This window comes from Scyliorhinus canicula, chromosome 1 (assembly GCF_902713615.1).
Source record: "Scyliorhinus canicula chromosome 1, sScyCan1.1, whole genome shotgun sequence".
NCBI lineage: Eukaryota > Metazoa > Chordata > Chondrichthyes > Carcharhiniformes > Scyliorhinidae > Scyliorhinus > Scyliorhinus canicula.
The window spans coordinates 116,437,593-116,456,391 of NC_052146.1; the positions used below are offsets into that span (position 1 = coordinate 116,437,593).

Genomic DNA, 18,799 nt, shown 5'->3' on the forward strand with positions numbered 1-18,799 from the left:
ATTTACGGTAGCGAGGGATAGGGTTTGATATTTGGGGATTCAGGTAGCGAGGGAATGGATGGGGCTCCAGAAGTGGAACTTAATGAAGCTGGTGGAGGAGGCCATGGTGGATCTTAAGAGGTGGGATGCACTGCACTTAACATTGGCAGGGAGCATCCAAGTGGTGAAAATGAATATTCTGCCAAGGTTCTTGTTTATCTTTCAAGCTCTCCGGATCTTTGTACCAAAGGCCTTTTTTCGGAAATGATTATTTCAGACTTTGTATGAACGGGGAAGGTGCCGAGGGTGGGGAGGACCCTACAGAGGCAGTGGCAGCAGGGGGGGTTTGTCGTTGCCGAACTTGCTTCATTATTATTGGGCCGCGAATGTGGACAAGGTGCGGCGGTGATTGGAAGGAGAAGGGGTCGGGTGGGTTAGGATGGAGAAGGAATCTTATAAGGAATCTAGTTTGAGGGCTATGGTGACTGCAGCATTGCCAATGGCTCCGAGTAGGTATTCAGGGAGCCCAGTGGTGCAGTCCACAGTGAAGATATGGAATCAGTTGAGTAGGCATTTTAGGGTGGAAGGGATGTCAGTGCTAACGCCGCTGTGCGAGAATCATGGGTTTGATCCGGGGGGGATGGATAGTGTATACAGGAGGTAGAGAGAAGTGGGGCTTGTCAAGGTGAGGGGTCTGTATTTGGAGGAAGGGTTCGCCAGTCTGGAGGAGCTAAGGGAGAGGGTAGAGCTGCCGAGGGGGAGTGAGTTCAAGTATCTGCAGGTTGGGGTCTTTGTGTGAAAGGTCTGGAGGGGGTTCCCTAGGTTGCTGGGATACACCCTGCTGGAGCGACTGCTGCTCCCAGATGTGGAATGGGAGGTAAGAATTGGGGATATATACGAGTGCCTGGGGGAGCAGGGAGGCGAGCGGGTGGTGAAGATCCAAGGAGAAATGGGAAGCGGAGTTGGGAGGGGAGATCAATTAGGGAGTATGGAGTGAGGCACTGCGTAGGGTAAACGGGACCTCCTCATGTGCAAGGATGAGCCTGATACAGTTTAAGGTGGTGCACAGCGTGCATATGACTCAGGCGAGAATGAGTGGGTTCTTTCAGGGGGTAGCAGATGAGTGTGAGAGGTGTGGGCGGGGCCAGCGAATCACGCGCACATGTTTTGGGGTTGCAAAGAATTGGGAAGATTCTGGAGTGTTCGGGGTCTTAGCCAGGATAGTGGAGGAGGAGGTGGACCCGGACCCTTTGGTGGCAATATTTGGGGTTTCAGAAAAGCCGGAGCTCATGGAGAGGAGGAAGGACGATGTCATGGCCTTCGCCTCTCTGATTGCACGGTGGCGAATTTTGCTGGAGTGGCAGTCGGCATCGCCACCGGGGGTAGCGGCCTGGTTGGGTAACCTGTATGACTTTCTGCGGTTAGAGAAGATAAGTATGAGTGAAGGAGCTCTTCAGTGGGGTTTGAGGAAAGGTGGGGGTTGTTTGTGACCGTATTTGAGGGGCTGTTCATTGCGGGGGAGGGGGGTTGAAAAAGGGGAAAAAGCTGTACAGACTGTATAGTTGATAGTTTTCTGGGGTGTTTGCTCGCTGTAACCTGTTTTGATACATGTTTGTAATAAAATACATTTTTAAAAAAGGGAATGATTCAAGTGCACCTTCTCTGACCTGCTGCTGACGCAGTTATATCCTTTTAAAATAAGGAGACCAAGACTGTTGCCAGTACTCTGGATGTGGTCTTACCAAGGTCCTCTACAGCTGCAATAAATCTCCTCTAATTTTATTTTACATTCCCCTTGCATTTGCCTTCCTAATCACTTGCTGCATCTGCAGACTAACTTTTGTGATTCATTTTCCAAGACACCTAGATCCCTCTGTCCCCCAAGTTCTGCAATCTCTCACCATAGAAGTAACATACTGCATTTCTATTCTTCCTGCCAAAGGGGATAAGTTTGTATTTCCCCACATTATACTCCATCTGCCAAATTTTTGCTCACTTAAATTACCTAAATCCCATTGCAGACACTCGAACTCTACTTGATAGCTTACTTTGGTGCGATCGGCAAATTTAGCTACCATATATTCAGTCCCGACAATCCAAGTCACTGATACAATTATAAATAATTGCAGTCCCAGTGCTGATCCCTGTGGGAGTCTACTAGTTATAGCTTGCCAATCTGAAAATGACCCTACTCTCTATTTTTTGTTAGTTAAAACCAATCTTTATCCTTGCTAATATCTTACCGGTACCCACCCCACACCGGGGCGGGATTCTCCGAGCCTGCGCCGACGCCGGGACACAATTCTCAGGAGAGCAGAGAATCGGCGCCATTGGCGCCGGCGCGCTGCCGGTCGGGGGGTCACTCTACATGGCTGCCCCCGGGATGGGCAGAGCAGCTGTACAAAAAATCCGAGTCTCGCCAGCGCCGTTCTAACCTGGTCTTACCCGGTGGGACCTCGGCGTGAATGGATTCGGGGGACGGCCTGGTGGGGAGGGAGGGGTGTCCGACCTTGGGGGGGGGCCTCTGCTAAGGCCTGGCCCGCGATCGGGGTCTACCGATTGGCGGGCCGGCCTCTCGGGCTGGGCGCCTCTTTTGTTCCACGCCGGCCCCTATAGCCCTATGCCATGTTGCGGCGGGGCCGGCACGGAGAAGGGAGCCACCGCGCATGCGCAGCAATCGCGCCGGTCCCACTGCGCATGCGCAGATCGACGGCGCCCATCAGATGCTGGGATTGGCAGCTGGAGCGGCATGGATCGCTCCAGTGCCGTGCTGGCCCCCTGTTGGGGTCAGAATCGCTGCTGCTGAGGCCATGTTGACGCCATCGGGAAACGCGTCGGCGTTTACGACGGCACCAACACTTAGCCTCAGGATCAGAGAATCCCACCCCACATCTTACGCAGTAGCCTTCGATGTGGCAATGTATCAAATTCCTTTTCAGAAATCCAAGTACACAACATCTACAGGTTCCCCTTTATCCCCCTTACATGTTACGTCTTCTAAAACTCTAATCAATTAGTTAAACAAGATTTCCCTTTCACAAAGCCACGTTGACAGTGCCTGATCATATTATGATTTGCTGAGCATCCTACTATAACCTCTATAAAAACAGATTCTAGCAATTTCCCCATTACAGATGTTAGGCTAAATGGCCTAGAGTTCCTTCTTTCTGTCTTTTTCCTTTTTTGCTATTTCCCAATCCACCGGGACCCTTCCAGAATCTAATCAATCTTGGAAGATTATAATGAATGCTTTTACTATTTCAGCATCCACTTCTTTTAAAACCCGGGAATGCATGTGTGTGGTCTTGTCAGTTTTTAGTTTAAACGGTTAGGTCTAACAGTTTTCCCAACACCTTTTCCCTGCTAGTTGTTTTAGGTTCCTTCCCTCTTTCACCCCTTGATTTTCAGTTATTTTTTTGGAAGTTGTCTAAGTCTTCTACAATGGAAAACAGACACAAAACATATGTTCAATGCCTCCACTATTCCCTTGTTTGCCATGACCTAGACTCATGCTCTAGAAGACTAACCCTACTTGTAGAAGCAGTTACAATCTGCTTTTAGATTACTAGCTAGCTTTCTCTCACACACTAATCTCTCACTTTTAAAATCATTTTTTGCTGATTCTTAAATATGTTCAGAAAGCTAGCTAGTAATCTGGCATACCACAAACCTTTGCAGATTCGACAGTGTTTCTTCCAATTTGATATAATATTCAACTTCCTTATTTAACCATGGATGATACATCCTCCTCAAGGCCTTTCTTTCTCGCTGGGATACATCTTTGCTGAGAGCTAATAAATATATCCTGAAGGTCTGCCACTGCATCTCTATTTATTGTCCTACCTTGTAGATTAGTCTCCCTTTAGCCATCTCTGCTTTCATGCTCTTGTAGTTACATTTATTCAAACACTGGTCTTGTACCCATACTTCTCTTCAATCTGAATGTTCACCTAGGACATGACACATTCTAACATGTTATGATTGTTGGTGCTTTGAGGCTTCTTTACCATGAGGTTATTGATTCATCTTGACACACTGCACATTACCAGATCTAAAATAGCCTGCTCCCTGGTTTCTCGCGAATGTGCTGCTCAAAGAAATTGCTCCACATGTGCTCTATGAACTCATTTTCCAGGCTATATTTGCCAATCTGATTTGTCCAATCTACGTGTAGATTAAAGTCACCCATGATTATTCCAGTACCTTTCTTAAACATCCCAATTATTTATTCCTGTTTCCGGGCAGTATGGTGGTGCAGTGGGTTAGCCCTGCTGCCTCACGGCGCTGAGGTCCCAGGTTCGATCCCGGCTCTGGGTCACTGTCCCTGTGGAGTTTGCACATTCTCCCCGTGTTTGCATGGGTTTCGCCCCCACAACCCAAAGATGTGCAAGCCAGGTGGATTGGCCACGCTAAATTGCCTCTTAATTGGAAAAAATTAATTGGGTACACTAAATTTATACAAAAAAATAAATAAATTTATACCTGTTTCCTCTGCCTACGTAGATGAGGTCTGTAAGTGACTCCCACAAGTGAATGCATCCCTTTCCTCTTCTTTCTACCCAAACCAATTCGACATCTTGCTCTTTCAACCAAGATCGTCTCTCACTACTGTACTAATGAAATCCTTAATTAAAAGGGCTACCCGGCTACCTTTCCTAGCTTCCTGTCTTTCTGAAATATCAAATACTCTTCAATATCCCGGTCTCACCTTTGGTCATTTTGCAACCAAGTCTCCGGAATGGCAATTAAGTCATACATATTGATGGAACCATCAATTCACTAGACACATGCTTTAAGGTATGAACAGTGGTTTTAATCTACTTACTACAGAGCCAGCCTGTTACCCGTTGAACTCTCGATGAACTGCAGGCTGGCTCTGGACAAGGGTATTTATACAGTAGTCCAGGGGAGGAGTCGTGGGCGGAGCCAAGGGTGGAGCCCTGTACAAACTCCTGAGCATTCCCAGAGCTACCCCCTAGTGGTCGGATAACGCTACTGCGCTTACAATGGTATTGGTAAATACAGTGTGAATTACTAAGTTACATTCACCACACATATCTATTTCTATTTGATATTCATCAATTTTGTTAGGAAAGCTGCAATGCATTCAGATATAAAGTCTTTAAGTCTGTCTTTTTATCAGTTTTGTAATCTCCGGCTTTATCTGCTGGTGAACTCTTAAATTTGTATGCTCTGTCCCTTCCTGCCGCGCTCTGATTATCATTATCTAAATTGCCATCCTGCTCTATTTTTTCGCTGTTTCCCTTTGATTTTCCACATCTGCTCTCTCATGATCCCTTTCCCCAACTAAATCGGAGCACTGAAATTCTCAGACGAGTTCACAGGGTAAATAGGTGTCGGGAGTCCTGAAGTAAACGACATAATCTTCAAATTAAAAGTGAAATTAGAAAACAATTTTACCCACAGAAGGTGCTGGAAATCTAGAACACATTTCCTCTAAATGCTATGGATGCTGGGAGCCAATTGAAACTTTTAAGACTGAGAGTGATAGACTTTTGTGAGGTCAGGGCATCAAACTAATTTGAGCTACAGATCAGCTGTGATCTGAATGAATAGAGGAACAGATTCAAGCAGCTGAATGCCCTCTTCTAGTTCCCATGTTTCTAATGGTTAAGTAAGATCGCAGTAAGCAATAACATCACTGTATTCTCAAAAGGGTCCTTGAAGTTCAAAATATTTTGCTAAGTATTGGGCGCTTTTTAAAAACATGATTCATAATAACAGTCCAGTAGTGTATGGAAATTACCCATAAGGCAATTTAGGACACTTCACAATGTGTATCCTCAAATAACTGTTTTAGCAAACATACCTTTTGAATAAAGTGCTGAGAATCTTGTGGAGGATATACACTGAAAAATATGTAACACTGTCAGTGAATGAATTAAGATCAAATTCCACAATATATAGGTTCCGTACCAAGCAATGACCTAAATATCTGACAGAATGCTGCAGAGACAAAGTTAGTAACGTGGCAGTGTGTGTCCTTCTGTGATATTAACTGAGACATGGCCAAGAACAACATATTACCTTTCCCAGCCTGACAAAGCCGCAGCAAAATGGTTATCTGCATCTGCCCTCTGAAATAGCCTAGCAAGTCACTCAGTTGTACTAAACCACTATGTCAAAGTAACCTTCATCACACTGACTACAACAGTTCAAGGAGAAGGCTCAGCACCACCCTCTCAAGGTACAGGACCATTAGGGAATGATAATAAATGCTGGCTTTGTAAGCAATAACCATTATTTATGAATGAATAAAAAAACAGGGTTTTACAGGAAATAGTGGAAAATCCTTTAAAACCAATTTTCTGAGGGCTTAACTGATGCAAAGCCCCATAACCTCTACGACTCATATTTACAAAACCAGTAAAATAAAAATGGAATGCTTATTAATTGTACCTGCAATTAATATGACCTCATATATGAGTCAACACTGCTTTTAATGTAAGCATGTAATACAATTATGCTCTTTACAAAGGTGGAAACTCTTCAAATGGTGGGAGCAGAATACAAAAACATTGTATATCAAACATACACTGGTTAATAGGTGCTCCATTAAAATAAGCTGATTTAATAAACTATCAAAGACCTACCTGTCATGAGACACGAGACTACCATTTCCTGGCAACAGCTCCTTCATCATAGATCCTCTCCTGATGTGACTTCACAGCTAGGGGTTGCAGCCTTTGGCCTGATTATAAATGCACAGGATTTAGAAGTTAATGAATTCAACTTTGGAGCTATTTTAAGGGTCACCTTGGCTCAGCAGCAGTACTCGGTTCTGAGGCAGAGAGGTGTGGGTTTAAACCTCATTTGAAAACTTTAAGTCTGTAGTCTAAGCTGATGCTTCAGTGCAGTACTTCGGAAGTGCTGCAGAGTCAAAGGTGCTGTATTTCAGATGCAATGTGGTCCTGAGGGTTGGGCGAGATGCAAAATATACCACGGCATCATTTGAAGTGGGGTACGGACTTGTGCTGATCAAAATTGACTCCTCTACCAGCAATGTCAAAAGAAACACTGGTTATTTATCTCATTGTTGGTTTTTAAAATACATTTAGAGTACCCATTTGTTTTTCCAATTAAGGGGCAATTTAGCGTGGCCAATCCACCTACCCTGCACTTCTTTGGGTTGTGGGGGTGAGACCCACGCAAACATGGGCAGAATGTGCAAATAGTTCATTGGATTTTGCAATATTTAAGTTGACAGCTGGCCTTGCCTTAAAAACAAGTGAAGCTGTGAAGTAATGAGTATCTGAATTTTTTAAAAACATTCATTCTGAGGATATAGGTATCGTTAGCAAGGCTCACATTTATTGCCATGAGCTAGTTGCTCTTGAGAAGGTGGCAGTGGACCTTCTTCACAAACTGCTGCAGTACATGCGATGAAGGAACTCCCAAAATGCTGGGAGGTAGGAAGCTCCAGAAATTTGATCCGGTGGCGATAGAGGTATATGTCCAAGTCGGGATGGAGGATATTTTGGAGGGGAACATGGAAATACGGTGGTGCCCCTTGCAGCCCTTGTCCTTCTGGGTGGTGGAGGTTGCAGGTTTTGGAGGTGCTCTGAAAGTTACTTCAGTGCATCTTAGAGTTATGCATACTGGAGCAACAGTGCAATAATGGTGAAGCAAGCAGATGTTTAAGTCAAATAAGGAAGTGAAATATAAAAGCAAATACAGCTTTTGCAGAGATGGTGCTTTCACCATGATCATCATCTACACTTCTTTCTGGGACTGATAATACCAATACCAGGTCAATGAGGAGGGCAAAGTCAATGTTCATTTAAAGGATATTGTAGAGGGTGAGATTTGAAATGTGTGTTCCACACAAAGGAAAAAATTATTTGGGGAAAAAAACACTCCATAGGTGAAAGGAATTGAAATCCCTTGTCACTAATTTACTAACAATATCACTCTGAAGCAGGCAGTTCATCTTCTTTCATTTCCGGTTTTAGAATAATGTTGTTAGCAAATTAGAGATGACAGTCATTGATCCAAAGGGGCGCGATCAAATAAATTATGCTTTTAGACAAATATTGTCCTCTGATAGCAGGTCAGATGTAATTCAATTATCTACTTCTACCAGTTGATATCTGACAGCATTGAACACAAGGAGTCAACACCATGGATAGTGTCAAAGTGAAGTGAGGGAATAATTGAACTGGGGCTAGCAGGCATAATTCAGATCCCATCAAGTCACCTAGATGTTAACAGGGGCCGGGTTTTGGGCAATGATTCCCCAGCATTCATCCAGGTTTTAATACCTAATCAGTGTGATCGACAAGCTTGGCTTCCAATCAGGCAAGGAGTACTCTGGAGCAGTAGTCCTGACCCAGGATACCGGGGGAAGGGTGGGATCCCTGATACAGGATGGGCTTCTGATTCGAGGGCAGGTCTAATCTCCCATCCCTGTGGGTCAGATCCCTGACCTGAATGATTTTCGTACCGGTGATCTGGGAGTGGGGAGGTAGAAGAGTTTGGGGTGGGGTCTGGGAAGAACTCTTGCTCCTCCTGACCCATGACCAGTGCTATAATCCTTCTTCTCGTGTGGTTATTGTTCCATTCAACTGCTGGATTTGCTGATGCATGAGAAACCCAACCAGACACTGTTAAACCAGAGACTTCCACCCTCATTAAAATATTTAAATTGCAAAACTACCCCCTCGGAACAGGTTGGTTACTCCATTCTGCCTGCATTGAATCTAGAATTGAATGGGTTGAAGGTGAATCAATTTTCCAATATTAAGATTTAACATCTGACCTCATCCCAAATCAGCTGTTTTTGAGTGTTAAAATTAGCATTCTACTTTTGTTTTATAAATTTAGTGTACCCAATTCATTTTTTCCAATTAAGGGCCAATTTAGCATGGCCAATCCACCTATCCTGCCCACCTTTAGGTTGCGGGGGTGAAACCCATGCAAACATGGGGAGAATGTGCAAATGTGCAAACTCCACATGGACAGCGCATTCTACTATCACTTATATATTTTCATTTCAAATACTTTGCGATATTGAGGCTTCAGAAAATGCAAAATTGAGAAACACAAGAAAAATTTTCAGTTAAAAAAATCCTTTGCTATCCAGTTAGGTTTGAAGAACTGGGTCTACAAATTTTAGAAAAGGACAGACTAGAATATGATTTGATTAGAGGCGATAAAATAATGAAGGGACTAAACTGAATGCAGAGTGTCAAATTATGTCAATTTGATAGACTGGGGAGGTCATGCGTATAAATGACGCAGGGGAAAAACTAGGTTAGATGCTGGGAGGTTCTGCTTTTTCCAGAGAATCGCGGTTATTTGGAAGAAGGTTTTGGCTTGTATGATGAATACTCATTCACTGTGACAGATGGATCTGTTTCTGACTGGGGTGGAGATCACATCGCAAAAATGCTATGCACCAAATAATGTAAGTCGTGGTCAATAGGAATTCTTAGTCTAGGTTTGATTGCCTTTTTCACTCTGATTGGCATGCGTTTTTGTTCCTTCACCTCTTAAAGGAGACATGATGGCCCCGAGTAAGGCATCAGAACTGGAGGGGATGGGATAAATAGACCAGCTTGTCTTTCCCACACAACGCCTGTGCATGTTTGCATGACCACAATTATGATGGAAACCTTCTGTTATTACACCCTATCACCAGCAGTGGCGATGCAGTGGGTGAGGGGCAGGTGCAGTACAATGTGACAAATTTACACGGCCATAAATTAGGTTGCAGTTATTTATATTGGAAAAACGTTTAGAAGAAGCGATTATAGAAGCAACATTCATCATACATTTTGGGGATAGCTCCAAGTTTTTCGCCTCTCTGTCAGAAGGCGGGTTCAAATCTGACTCCAGGGGCTTCAGTATAAAATTTGAGACGTACACTCCCGTACAGATGCCTTGTATTTTTTCTACCCTCTCAGGCAAACATCAAATATCCTGTGGGATAATCTTCATTGGGAGAAGATATTTTATTTCTCAACCAACATCATTGAAAACAAATTATCCGATCATTATCACATGGCGGTTTGTCGGGGGTGCACCTGCATTCCGTACATCAGCCAATTTGTTCACGGGATGCAAGCATTGCCCTCAGGGCATTTAAAAGTCAGCCACATTGCTGTGGGTCTGGAGTCACATGTAAGGACAACAGAAATTCCTTCTCTAAAGGATATTAGTGAACCAGATGAGTTTTTTGGAACCAACAATTGTGTCATGGTCATCATTAGACATAAATCCAGATTTCTGCTGAATTCAAATTTCCGCCATGGTGGGATTCAAACCCGGGTCCTCAGAACAGTAGCCTGGGTTGCTGGATGACTAATCCAGGGACAATACCACTGTGCCACTGTCTCTGAGTGTGGAGTGACCACACTCCAAAAGTATTTTATTGGCTGTAAGGCATTTTGTGCAAAAGACGCCATAGAAATGCAAATCTTTTTTTATAATTCCCAAGTATGAATTGTTATGGATTTTGTTATTTCAAGAGTGATTACTCATTATTGTAAAAGCAAAATACTGCAGATGTTGGAAATCTGTTGAAAAGTTTTTTTAAACTTAGAGTACCCAATTCATTCTTTTTCCCAAGCGGCAATTTAGCGTGGCCAATCCACCTACCCTGCACATCTTTGGGTTTTGGGGACGAAACCCATGCAAACATGGGGAGAATGTGCAAACTCCACACGGACAGTGACCCAGAGCCAGCATCGAACCTGGGACCTCGGCGCCGTGAGGCAGCAATGCTAACCACTGTGCCATCGTGCTGCCCTGACAGAAACAGAGTAAACGCTTGGAATCAGCAGGGCTCTGAAGGAGAGTGAAGCAGTAACTGTTCCTCTCTCCACAGTTGCTGCCAGCCCTGCTGAATGTTTCCACCATTTTCTGTTTTCATTGCTCTCATTATTACTGTCTTCAAAATGATTTGATTTATGTATTGGCTGTGTGTCTGACGGCGAAGTGATTGATTTAATTAGAGATCCATAGCATGTAACAGATGTAAGATGGGCTCAATAAAGGAAGGTACCCTTCTCTCTAAGGGGGAGGTTGCATTTGGGATTGGCAGAAGATTTTGATGTCTCACCCAGCAAAGGAAGCCAAGGGTTAATTGCACACCTTCTCATTGAAATTATTTACTGCAAACAATACAAGGGTTAACGAATGACAATGCTCACTTCCAAAACTCTGCCGTTCCTGTGCTCACTTACCTGTAGCAGCTCCTGGTCCAACAATGCCTCGGTTGTTCACATTCTTGTCCTGGTTCTCAAATCCCTCCATGGGTTTGCAACCCCGATCTCTGTAAATTCATTCAGATCTACAACCCACCCAGACCCCTGTGCTTCTTTAATTCCAGCCTCTGCTGAGTCTCTGCCATCTTATGCTTGGGCCTAAATCTCTGATAATTGCCTCCAAATTCTCTCCAATTCCCAATCACTCTCTCTCCCCCTTTTGGATATTTCTGAAAAGCGAACACTTTGGGCAAACTTTTGGTCAGCTGTCCTCATCTTTCCTTACACTGCTCAATGCCAAAGTTTGTTTGTTTTTTAAAAAATACCAATTAAGGGGCAATTTAACGTGGCCAATCCATCTACCCTACACAACTTTGGTTTGTGGGGGTGAGACCCATGCAAACACAGGGAGAATGTGCGAACTCCACACTGACAGTGACCTGGGGCCGGAATTGAGCCCGGGTCCTCGACTGCATAAGGCAGCAGTGCTAACCACTGCACTACCATGCTGCCCTGCCAATTTTTATTTGATAATCCCTGCTGTGAGGCACATTTAGGGCATTTTATTACATTAAAGGCAGCAACCACATAAATGCAAGCTGTTGTTGAATCCATGACAGGGGCCACACTGTTTCACTAATGAAACTGTGAAATCTGGAATTAAACTAATGAAATCACTGGACCTCTACACCCCCCCCCCCCCCCCCCCCCCCCCCCCCACCACCACCACCACAACACAACAGTATAAATCTGATCCTATTTCCAGTTCCCTCTAGCTTTGACAGAGAGTCAGTATATCCAGACTCAAAACATTAGCTCCCTTCTCTCTCCACAGATGCTGGCAAACCTGCTGAGATTATCCACTATTTTCTGTTTTTGTTGCTAATGAGTATGTCAAATGGTTGAGTCAGATTTACCGACTGTTTATTTTTTAAAAATAGATTTATAGTACCCAATTATTTATTTTTTCCCACAATTAAAGGGCAATTTAGCGTGGCCAATCCACCAAACCTGCACATTTTTGGGTTGTGGGGGTGAAACCCACGCAGACACGGGGAGAATGTGCAAACTCCACACGGACAGTGACCCAGGACCGGGATTCAAATCCGGGTCCTCAGCGCTGCTGTCCCAGTGCCAACCACTGCACCACATGCCGTCCTTACTGACTGTTTATTAAGGACCAAAATAAGCAAATAGCAGCAGACGGTCGTGGTTGCACAATGTTGAACTATGTGTGGTGAACTCCTCAAAGCCAAACAAATTTCTATAGGGGGTACGTACTAACCTTGCAGTTCAGTGGTTTTCAAATTGTCCAGTGGCTGAAGAGAGGTGAATCTTATGGGGAGAAACCCCCACTCCCTCCAGTATTGACCAACTCCCGGAGAACTCCTGAATGATCTGGGTAACTTAACCACTGTAAATACTGACATACAAACACTGCACACTAACTGACAAACTCCCAAAGATCCTTTGCAAATATTAATACTCACCCAAGTCATGCTGAATCTTAAAAAAATGCCTCTGAGCGTCATTTTTTGCGTGTCCACGGCATTTTACAATTTAAAAGTTGTGACTTACATTTTTGCTGCGGATGTTTCCTGATGACCCGGAGTTGCGGGTCATTGTGCAAATTGATGTGTGGCCACACATGTTAGCATCTTAGAGGAATTGAGCCGAATGTTTTTCCCCCCCGGCATAATGGTGGAGAATTGGATGTGGGGAGGCAGGGAAAGAGCCAGGAGCGGTGTCAGGATGGGTCTCCCATGCATTGCTGCAAGCGGGGAACGTTCCCAGGGACAGGATGCCCACTCCACAGAGGTGGGCAGACAATTTGCCTTGTTCAGGCTCGAATGAGGAGCAATTTTGTGGTCTTTCTGTCATTTTGCCGGCTGCACAGCCCTCCCGGTGTAGGGAGATGTGGTCAGCCTCCTTGCAAAGGTCAGTCAAAGGTTCCATGCTGTTTGGAGGAGGTTCAAATAACCAAAGTCACGGCCCTGGTTCACTAAGGAGACCTTTCAACTAAGGAGAATAGCTGCTTTCATTTTTATATAAATTTACCCAATTCCTTTTTTCCCAATTAAGGGGCAATTTAGCATGTCCAATTCACTGACCCTGCACATCTTTGGGCTGTGTGGGTAAGATCCACGTAGACATGGGGAGAATGTGCAAACTCCACACGGACACTGACCCGGGGCCGGGGTCTAACCTGAGTACTCGGTGTCTTGAGGCAGCAGTGCTAACCACTGTGCCACTGTGCTGCCCTTAAACAGCTGCTTTTTGTCCCTATTTCCCACTCTCTCTGTCTGTTAGCTTTGACAAAGAGTCATGGGACTTGAAAAGTTAACTCTTTTCTCTCCCTGATTTTCCAGCATTTTCCCTTTTGTTTCAGATTCCAGCATTCGCAGTAATTTGCTTTTATCCGGTGCTTTCTATCCACCCTGTCTATGGCCCTCATAATCTTATATACCTCAATCAGCTTCCCTCTCAGCCTTCTCTGCACCACAGGAAACAATCTGAGCTTATCCAGCCTCTCTTCATAGCTAAACCGTTCCATCCCAGGTAACCTGCACCCTCTCTAGTGCAATCACATCCTTCCTAGAGTGTGGTAACCAGAACTGAACACAGTACTCCACCACTGACCTAACTTCCCTGCTCATGTAATCTATGCCGTGACTGATAAAGGCAAATGTCCCATATGCCTTCTTTTTTTAAAATTTAGAGTACCCAATTCATTTTTTTCCAATTAAGGGGCAATTTAGCGTGTTCAATCCACCTAGCCTGCACATCTTTGGGTTCTGGGGGAAAAACCCACACAAACACGGGGAGAATGTGAAAACTCCACATGGACAGTGACCCAGAGCCGGGATCGAACCTGGGACCTCGGCGGTGTGAGACTGCAGTGCTAACCATTGTGCCACCGTGCTGCCCTCCATATGCCTTCTTAACTACCCTACTCACCTGCCCTGCCACCTTCAGGCATCTGTCGACAAGCACCCCAAGATCCCTCTGAGCTTCTTAGTGTCCTGCCATTCATTGATTGCTCCCTTGCCATGTTACTCCTTCCAAAGTGCACCATCGCGCACTATAGCTTCACCCCTTCTTGATGTATTGCTGGTCCAGTATCACATCCCCATACTGCCTTGTGTCACTGCTCAACTTGCACATTATATCATTGCATCCACTTCTAAATTACATTATTGACTATTTGCACACTATACTATTGCAGATTACATCATTGTGTCACTTGTCCATTGCATCAATGGACCACTTCCACCTTATATTATTGCAGCAACTTGCACATTACTTTATTACACGATTTGCAGACTTCATTATTACACCACTTGCACATCACATTATTTCACCCATTTGCCTGTTACATCATCGCACAACTTACACAGAACGTCAATGTAACCCTGTCCAGTCCTCAATTTTTCTTTAAATATAAATTTGGAGTACCCAATCAATTTTTTCTAATTAAGGGATGATTTTAGCTTGGCCAATCCACCTACCCTGCACATCTTTGGATTGTGGGAGTGAAACCTACGCAGACACGGGGAGAATGTGCAAACTCCACATGGATAGTGACCCAGAGCTGGGATCGAATCTGGGACCTCAGCCCCATGAGGCAGCAGTGCTAACCACTGTGCCACCGTGCTGCCCGACTATGTTAAAGGCACTGTATGATTATAAGTTGTTGTTGCAGCATTATACAAAAGATAATGTTGTGTTGCCGTATTATTCCTTCCAAAGTGCACCACCTCACATTATAGCTTCACCCCTTCTTGACCACCTTACAAGAGTCACCAAAACGTTCACCTTAATGACAGTCCCTGTAGATTGTGTAAATGAGAAGTAACTACCAGGAAAGTTGCAACAAAATTGTTAATGAAAGGCAAACCCCCTACTAATAAAAGAAAATCTAAGTTTCAGATGACTTCAGGTAATGATCATTAGGAAGCTGAGGATAACATGCACCACTCTCAGCACCAGACTAGGGAAGGGGGGAATAGACTAAAATTCCTAGCTTTGATAATGATGTGATTCCCTGTTGGTGAGTGCATTGTGTGTGCATGTTGGCGTTTTGCTGTGCCCCAGTGCTTCCTGTAGTTGAATAGCCTATCTAGACTCACTGACCTGAATTTGAAATGAAGAATGGGCCCTTGGAGAGGCAGGAGAGCTGGCTGTCTTTTGGCTGCGCCAGTACTCAGCAAAAGTCAGCATCATCAGGTGGGGAGGGGAGAAAACTGAAGATGGGAACAATATTCTGAAGGTATTTTCTGATTTTCATGGAGCAGTGGATTGATGGAATGTAGAAACTGCTTCCTGACAGACCAGATCCCAGTCCCATAAAATTGCATACTACATATATATTAGACTATTCGACCCGATTGGTACATACCAGTTCCTGCTCCCCGCCAGTATCGCCCCTGCCCTTTACATCTAAACCCACAAGTAGAACATCATATCCCTTTTTCCAGGCTGTTTATCTGGACACCTGGGTTTGGTCGCCTCTCAAGTGTAAAGACCTTCTAAGAAATGAACAATCCAGATCTGGGACACGGATCACATGGATGTGTGAGGGGGCAGAGAGGACATTAAACCAGCTGGGCAAATCAGAAAGGAAATGGGGGTGGGAGGAGGAGGAGGCTGAACAGATCCATGACCCAGGCATATCAATAAGAGATGGGGGTTAAAATATCTGGGGACTTTGTGAAACCTAAGCCAAAATCAAATCATCGTGGGTTCCCTTTCTGTTGTCGAAAACTCTGCTGACATGAACACAGTGGATTTGGGGAATTGGACACGGAATGTCTCGGCACTGTCTCTAAACCTGGTGCTTTGATGCACAACAAGCGATGCAGTTCTCCCTGTTGTTGGGTCAGAATTGCCTGCTGCACAGCTTTAATGCGAAGACTTTATCTCACCCGGTCAATAGGAACACAGCCCTACGACTAACATTGGACAGAATTGCAATCTTGCAAGAGGTTTACGCCCCCCCACCCCACCATGTGTATTATTTCCCGGATGAAGGGACGTTTGGAGATGATAATGGATGCAGGAGCAGGGCTAGTTGTAAATTTCGGATTCCCGAGAATATTTCTCCTTCGTATTTAACGATGGGATCTGTAAAATTCCTCTGCAATCCGCAGAACTATTGCCCCAGCCCAACTCATTCCACTTCCTCACATTTCCGCTGAAACCCAGAGTGAGGGGTTAGAATCTAATGAGGATTTACAACCGCCCGCGTTTTAAATTCTGTTTCCATCAATTCAACTATTCGGCAAACCGAATCGTGAGCCAGCTGAGGGGCCCGGAATCCAATGGAATTTTTGTTCTGTCGGTGAACCCAGCAGCAGTTTGAAACGTAAAGCTGGTGCATTGTGCCAGGAAGTATAAGGAAGGAGAATTATAAATGCACAGCCCCCTCACCCCACCTCTGGGGAGCGAGAGAAAACCAAAAAGGAAACGGAGGTTATGTCTTCTTTAATCATCTCCCATCCCAGAACCCCCTCTCTGCCTCTCAACCCCAAACTCCTTTGTTCTGTGTGGAATCGGTTCCTCACACTTCCCATCCTGGTTCCCCCCAAAAAATGTGTTTAAAAGCTTTTTGAGGTGCCCATATCTATTTATTGTTTTAATAAACGAAATCATTGGACTACATCGTCGGAGCCCATGCATTGCGCCACTGAGATACAGTCCAATCATTAAAATAGTAGCTTTAGCAATAATACTCCAAATGATGCTTTCTGCACTGGAAGAATGTCGTCTCGTTTGCCACAGGCCCTGGTCGTAAGTAATGCAAGTCTATTAAAATGCATAAACGTTAAACTCTGGGATCGATAGCGAACCCTTCTGATTCTATGGGTGGATTTCTCTCTCTCTCTCTCTATCATCTGCATTACATGACTATTCAAAAGCGAAACGGTTAGGATTTCTCATAATCTAATCAATTCATCCCAGCCCTTCCCACCTCGGAAATCAGACATCACCTAACAAAAATCAAAACGTTTCGGTGCGGATTTAATCAATTGCACCAGACAAAAAAAAATTATCTTAACGAGGGGCAGCTTATACCACACGTTGGGAGATTTGGGTTTGAACTTGTGTGTGTGTGCATTTGCTTTAATTTTCTATATTCTCTTTCAAAGGCGAGAAGGTTAAAACGTGCGACGCAACATGCAGGGACTGAGCATCTCTGTGGCAGCAGTGGGACGGGTTACCATTCCAAACAGATCGATGTGCCTTTTGTCAGTTTCTAATTGCTCATCTCATTGCTCTGTTATATCGGAAAGTTTCGTTTTTAAAGCCGCCAACAGAGGTTTCCTGAGCAGAGGAACAATTGAGAGGGAAAAACCTTCTCAGTGTCCGAATTTTTAAAGAAACGTTCTTTTTAAGAAATGCTAACTTTGACCTCTATTCAATTGCATTGCCCCCCACAGCCGAATCTCTCCGCTGCCACAGGACAAGGTTGATCATTCAAAATGTGATTGTGTTTGAAATCCAGCGGTAAGGTTTTACTTTCCCTGACTAAACAAGGTCGTGTATTAACATGAGAGGAGCGGGGGCACACATTCTTGCTGACAAATGTTGCTTTCCAGCCGAATTTTCAGACCCTTTTATTTCCTCGCCTCAAAATACCAAATCTTGTATTTATTTTTAAAAAACAGTCAATTGTCATATTCGAAATTGTTTTAAAACTGCTCAGCAGAATTTGTACAGAATCTGAAGCTTGCTACTTCGATGCGTTTTAATTGCAATGGTTACATTTAAATGTGTTTTTTAAGTCGTTCCTCCCGCACCCTGCAATCATGTAAGTGAATCTCATTATTCGGATGTAAGCCCTGCATTGTTACCACTTAAATATTCTTCTAAATGATCCCCATTTTTCGGTTCATATGGAATTTGCATCTGATGAGAAACATTGATTCACCAATAATTCTGCTGATTATAAATGAATATAGAAGGTGGGACGAGTATGGCATTCAAATATTGAAATCGTTTCGATGTAACGGTGTAATATCAAATGGAACGAATTGCAAAGTGACATCGAGATACGATCGTGTCCAAACGATTTGCGCTTCGTTTTAATTTGTCCCTCTGATTTTGCGCATGGATCTCCCTATTTTCCCTGAATGTATCGGTAGGAGAAATATTCAATGTGGTTTGGTGATTGAATCATTGTTTGAATGATCTTGCTCCAATAAAGTCAACCCCGTCCAGTGTTGGGTTGGAGCGTGCGCCACTGTAGCTGGGATCTGTAGGTAATGCCCCCCCCCCCCCCCCCCCACCCTTGTCCTGCCAACGGGATGGGCACATTTTGGGAGATGGGGCTGAGGGGGTGGGTTCGGGATTTGTAACTGCCCCGAATTGGACAATCTGGTGTCAGATTTAGTGGAGGGCACACGCCAGGCAGCTGACTGCAATTATTAGTCTTGTCTCAACAACTCCCCTCTCTTCCAGCAATGAAAAGAGCCCCTCAACCACCCAACCATGAACACCCCCTCCCGTCTCTCACACACACATCAGACTTCTGACCCGAGTTCAGCGCATCAGTTAATGCAGACGGTGGGAGCAGGCGACAGAATAAAAAG

At 44.5% G+C, this 18,799-nt stretch overlaps 1 long non-coding RNA gene across 2 annotated transcripts in view; it reads right to left on the reverse strand.

The window, feature by feature from the left end:
• LOC119966525 overlaps positions 1 to 12,628 on the reverse strand; it is a 36,740-nt gene extending 24,112 nt beyond the window's left edge. For both annotated transcript variants that reach the window (XR_005460787.1, XR_005460785.1), the window contains exons 1-2: positions 12,493 to 12,628; positions 6,594 to 6,691 (exon numbers count right to left, since the gene is read on the reverse strand). This is a non-coding gene — a long non-coding RNA (uncharacterized LOC119966525). The remainder of the gene's footprint in view (positions 1 to 6,593; positions 6,692 to 12,492) is intronic.
• Between the last annotated feature and the right edge of the window lie 6,171 nt (positions 12,629 to 18,799).